Source organism: Fragaria vesca, linkage group LG6 (genome assembly GCF_000184155.1).
Source record: "Fragaria vesca subsp. vesca linkage group LG6, FraVesHawaii_1.0, whole genome shotgun sequence".
NCBI classification, from domain to species: Eukaryota; Viridiplantae; Streptophyta; class Magnoliopsida; order Rosales; family Rosaceae; genus Fragaria; species Fragaria vesca.
The window spans coordinates 18764158-18770690 of record NC_020496.1 but is presented as its reverse complement, the minus strand read 5'-3'; the positions used below and the strand labels follow the sequence as shown (position 1 = coordinate 18770690).

Here is a 6533-nt window from a genome sequence, read left to right as displayed (position 1 = left end):
CTTCACGGGTACGAGGTAAACTAAAAACAAAATCCATGGTGATGTGGTCCCACTTCCACACTGGAATAGGCAACGGCTCAAGCAATCCAGAAGGCTTCTGCCTTTCAGCTTTTACTTGCTGACAAACCAGACATCTACTCACATAAGCTGCAATTTCCCTCTTCATGTTTGGCCACCAATAATAATCTTTCAAAATACGATACATTTTTGTGCTACCCGGATGAGCAGCATATGCAGAGCTATGAGCTTCCTCCATAATCTCACTCTTCAACTCTTCATTTCTTTTTGGAACACATAGCCGGTTCTTAAACAACAGAGTCCCATCTCTTCTAAATGAAAAATGATCGGCTGCGGCTCCATTCGAAGCTCTTTCCATCAATTGAACTATGGAAGGATCATTATACTGTGCTTCCCGCACTCTATCAACCAAAACTGGCCTCACATGAAAACTAGCTACCAAAGCACCAACCTCATCTACTGATAAATCCACTCCTGTAGCTCGCAACTCACAAAGAAGCGGAACACGAACCATCTCTATATAAGATAAAGATATGGAGGGATTTCGACTAAGAGCATCAGCTACCACATTAGCTTTTCCAGGATGATACTCAATAGTGCAATCGTAATCATTGATTAACTTCATCCACCTTCTCTGTCTCATATTTAGCTCTGTTTGAGTGAACACATACCGAAAACTCTTGTGATCGGTAAAAATCTGACACTTGGCTCCATAAAGATAGTGTCTCCACAACTTGAGAGCAAAAACTACCGCTGCAAGCTCTAGATCATGAGTAGGATAATTCCCCTCATGCGGCTTCAATTGCCTAGAAACGTAGGCAATAACTCGGTCATGCTGCATCAAAACTCCACCTAGACCACGTCTAGAAACATCACATCCAAATATAATATTAATTTCCCAACTAACAATCCAATATTTAATCAAAATAGGCAAAATTACCCGAGAGCCATAAATACGCTCATCATTGCTTAACTTAGATATTCTTAAATCGGAACGATCCGAACTTAAATATCATCCTCGACAGTCGTAAATACAACCTCCCCAAAAATACGACTTAAATCTTTCGGCCGGATTCTACATTAATTAACCGCCAAAAATACTAAACTTCGAAAATTCACAAACCTATCCAAATCTCATCAAAAAATTCCATAAATCACATCAATATAATCCCCTTAATATTCCACATTTAAAACCCTAAAAAATCTCCCAAACCAGCGGCGGCTCCGCCGGCAGCAGCTGCCGGAGGCCAATTCCGGCGACCTCCAAAACCTATGAAATTTTGACAGCATCTTCCTCTCATCATGCTCTACAACTTTCCTAACTAGCACAAACACCAATTCCAAGCCTAACTAGGGTAATCGACTAAAAACATCCTAAAAGCCCTAGAAATTTCAACTCCACATTTCTCCTTACCTAGCTCAAGAGAGAGTGAGTCCTTTTAGAGCAACGCTGCTGGGTTGGAGAGCTACAAAACCGTACCAAGCTTGCCCGGATTGGTGGCCGGAGGAGGGAGTTCCGGCGAAAAGCTTCCCGGTGTCTCCGGCGAGTTTTCTCTTCTTCCGGCGGGCTAACGGCTCGGGGGCTAGGCCGGGGAGGGAGAGGAGGAGATGGGGGTCCGAACTGGGGTGGAGCGGCGGCCGGTGGCTGGCCGGACGGCGACAGACGTTGGCTGGACGATCCGACAGGGAAGAAGACTCGGGGGGGAAGGGAAAAACGGGAGAGAAGAGAGGGAAAAGGGTTGGGCCTCTCCAACCGGTCCAACTCCCCATTATACCCAACTCCCACAAAAATAAAACACCCCGAAAAAAATACTACCCGAATAAAAATTACCTTTTACTAGCTAAAATTTACTATTTTTACCGTCGTCGTATTTTCCAACTACGAATAATCCTCCGCACATAATCGTCCCCGAAACCCCTCTAGGGACCAATTAAACTATTAACTCAATGATCGAGACGGTAAAATTCTTATTATAATCACGCTAGTAAATAAGGTAAAAATATAAGGGTCGGGATGTGACACCTGTGTACCCTGGTTGTCAGAAGACCGTTCTTGAAAGTGTGATGGACGTAATGAAGATTAAAGTTGAGACAAAATCGACCGTGAAGGCTGTTGATGATTATCTACAGTACACTGCTTCGATGCTGCCCCACGGTCATCGTCTTACTACCACTCATCATAAGGTCCGATGTATTTTGAAAGATCTTGGGCTTTCCTACATCAAGATCCATGCATGCAGATATGACTGCGTTCTCTTCTAGGGTAAAGATCCAGAAGGGAATGACCTTGGTGGCTTTGATGCATGTCCGGTATGTCACACTAACAGGTATAAGCTAACTCCTGCAGGCAATAGGAAACCTATGAAGGTACTTCGGTATTTCCCGTTGAGGGATAGGCTGGAGTGGTTGTACATGTCTTCACACACAGCCGAAGCTATGAGATGGCACGCTGATAGGGAATTGCATGACGAAGATACCCTTATACACCCTACTGATGGGGAGGCTTGGAAGCATATAGACAGGGAGTTTCCTCATTTTGCGTCAGAGGTCCGAAATGTGATGCTCGGGCTCTCATCCGACGGGTTCAACCCTTTTGGCAATATGAGTCTTCAATACAGTGTATGGCCGGTGATTTTGGTACCGTACAACTGACACGACCCACCCCGAATTTCACCCTGAAACCCGTAGTAAGTCGTGCGGGGACCACCTCCAAGGAAGTTATTACCGAAAAATTCAGCATAACCTCCCTTGAAAATGGATAACCCTTCCTAAAGAAAACCTGCAAACACTCCCAATATTTTCAATCCAACCTTAACTCCTAGAGCCTTAACTCCTAGAGCCTGCGTGCTCCCCAAATACAACCACCACCAACAACAACACAGCATTATTCAAACATCAAATATAATTATCCAAAAGATAACATAAATCCTCCGACAAATATTCTAAAATATCAACATGCCTTCGCTCACAACCGAAATAATATTATACAATATCCCCAAGGGAAAATCAGAGCTACTAGACACTAGAGGAAGCAAGAAAAACTCAGGTAGGTTAAACAGGTAACCTACGGATGAAAAGTGGTGGAAAAGCGGGTGACTATGCCTCGCCTCCTACTAGGTCCAACCCGTACTCTGCAGACTGGACATTTTAAAACGAATGGCCCAGGGGAAAACATTTAATAACGTTAGAGTGAGTGGACAAAAATAAATTAATAAAAAATATTTATGCATCCCCATTTTAATTTACAAAGAAAATATACTGCATGCGGCAGCTCAAAAGCGCTTAACTCATAAACTGGCAATTTCACGACTAGCTCCGGCTAGTCACCAACTCAAATAAAATGGAGCCTCTCAGGCTAAAGTATATATAATCATATATTCATATGTATTTACACTCGTCAGACTCCTTGTATGAATCCTAGAAACAATTTAGGAAAATAGAAATTCATACAAGGCTACAACGCTGGCGTCTAATGCTTACGTTGCGCCATAATGGTATTTTTCCTCATTATGACCGAAGAGGACGGTGTATTTATATACGCGTGGACTACTTATATGAAAACCTAAATAACCCAGAAAAGAAAGTAGTTTTCAGATAGGGCTATGACGCTAGTGTCTAACACTCAAGTCACGCCATAATGGCATTTTACCTCATTATGACAGACCAAGCACGTATGGCTAGCTAGCATTTATATACACACTATACTCATAATATCCATAAACATATCCATCGAAAATCTCATTTTCGGGATCTCTCCAAAGAAGAAAAATTGCCAAATATCCGAGAAAGAAAATAAATCTCAGGAAAAGAATAAATTATCAAAAAGATAAATCATCGCATGCTTTTCAATTAAAACAAAGGTCCACTCACAAATTAGGCCTAAGCCTGATGACGCTCCGAGGCTTCCTCTGCTCGGGCCTCCTCTCGTACTGTTCCAAATATATATTTAATTTCCCACTAAAAATCCAATAATTAAACACAATTGATAAAATTAAACGTGAGCCTCCCACACACTCATCATTGCCCAACTTCGCCATTTCTAACTCAATATGGCTCAAACTTCACCGAACATACCGGCAGCCTTAATTACAATTTCCCCCAGAAAATGACTTAAATCCTACAACCGGATTCTACATTATTCCACCGCCAAAAATACCAAACTTCGGAAATTCACAAACCTATCCAAAACTCCTCCGAAAATTCTATAATTCACTTCAACAAACTCCCCTTAATATTCCAAATTTAAAAACATTAAAATCTCCCAACCGGCGCTGGCGCAGTCGCTGCCTGCGGCCGATTCCGGCGACCTCCAATTCCTATGAAATTTTGACAGAATAATCCTCTCATCATGCTCTACAACTTTCCTAACTAGCACAAACCCAAAATCCAAGCCTAGCTATGCCAATCGAGCAAAAACATCAAAATCGCCCTAGAACTTCCACCTCAAATTTCTCTTTACCTGAAGCGAACCGGAGTGAGTCCTTTTAGGGCCAGGTAGCTGGGTTTGAGACCTACAAAACCGTACCAAGTTTGCCCGAATTGGTGGCTGGAGGAGGGAGCTCCGGTGAGTGAAGCACCACAGCAGTCGACCCTTTCAAGGGAGAGCGCTCCTTCACGGCGGAACTAGGGCGGCTGTCACCGGTCCTGGGAGATAGCTGGGTCAGAGGCCGACCGTTTGGGACCGGAGCAACGGCGAACAGTGGCCGAATGGCGGCGGAATGACAGCTGGAAAACCGGGAAGCGGGAGACTCGGGGAAAAGGGGAACCGGGAAGAAAAAGAGAGGAGAGAAAATGGGTTTGGGCCTCACACCCCAAACCGGTCCAAGCTTATATCAACCCAACTCAAAAATAAAACACCCCGAAAAATAATACCCTAATAAAAATTACTTTTTAATAGCTAAAATTTTACCATTTTTACCGTCGTCATAATTTTCTCCTACGAATAATCCTCCGCATATAATCGTCCCCGAAACCCCTCTAGGGACCAATTAAACTATTACCTCAATGATGGAGACGGTAAAATTCTTATTATAACCAAGCTAGTAAATAAGGTAAAATATAAGGGTCGGGATGTGACAATTCTCCCCTCCTTATAAAAATTTCATCCACGAAATTTACATACCTGTCATTCGAAGAGATAGGGATACTGCTGCATCATTTGCTCCTCTGATTCCCAATTAAGTAGCTTCTTCTACTTGATGACTTCCCCAAAGCACCTTGACAAGTGGGATTGTCTTGTTCCTGAGCACTTGCTCCTTTAAATCAAGAATCTGCACCAGATCCTCTTCATAAGACAAATCTTTCGTCAAACTGATCGGCTGCTCTTGCAGCACATGAGAAGGATCGGCAATATACTTGCGAAGCATGGATACAAGAAACACATTATGTATCCTGGCTAACTCTGGAGGCAAAAGTAGCCGATAAGCAAGTGAGCAAACTCGCTCTATAATCTCATAAGGGCCAATATACCTCGGACTAAGCTTCCCACGCTTACCGAAACGCACAACCCCTTTCCAAGGAGATAATTTCAAGAACACCCAATCACCCACTTGAAATTCAAGGTCTTTCCTGCGGACATCTGCATAACTCTTCTACCTACTTTGAGCGGCCTTGAGTCTATCTCTAACCACTTTAATCTTCTCATTCCTAACATGGATTAACTCTAGGCCACAAAGCACTTTTTCCCCTACTTCATTCCAACACAAAGGCGTACGACACTGCCTCCCATAAAGAGCCTCAAAGGGAGCCATACCAATGCTAGAATGAAAGCTATTATTATAGGCAAATTCCATCAAAGATAGGTTTTTATCCCAACTTCCTCTAAACTGCAAAGCACAAGCCCTCAACATATCCTCCAAAGTCTGAATAGTCCTCTCGGACTGCCCATCAGTCTGAGGATGAAAAGCAGTGCCGAAGAGTAATTGGGTACCTAAAGCTGCATGAAGAGCTCCCCAGAATTTATAAGCAAATCTAGGATCCCGATCTGACACTATTGATTCAGGAACACCATGAAGCCTCATAATTTCATTCACATAAAGCTCCGCCAATTTATCCAATTTATACTTTTTTCCCACTAGCAAGAAATGTGCAGACTTGGTGAGTCGATCCACAATCACCCAAATATCGTCATGCCTTTCACGGGTACGAGGTAAACTGAAAACAAAATCCATGGTGATGATAAGACGTATTTGCACACGCATCAATTAACCCTGTCAACAAATCAATCGTAGTATAAAGTAAGCAGGGATCGTTCTAAACCGGGGATCCAACTACAGGGTAGATCCATCTAATCTAATATAAGTGCCGAAATAAGCATATAGGTTTAAAGGTTTGATGATTTTGGAATAAACAATGAAAATAAATCCTAAATTACTTCTATACATATATACATATGATCAACCAACATTCATGCAAACTCAACCAAACAACCATGCAAGAATAAAGAAGACGATTTCTAATCTCATTTAAGTCTACACCGTGAGCAAATATACAACCTAAATTTGATATGCACATAA

The 6533-nt window shown here is 42.5% G+C and overlaps 1 pseudogene; it reads right to left on the bottom strand.

Moving 5' to 3' along the window:
* The window catches only part of LOC101307818, a pseudogene marked incomplete at its 5' end in the record, with an annotated part of 25529 nt that overhangs the window by 16199 nt on the left and 2797 nt on the right, over positions 1–6533 (bottom strand).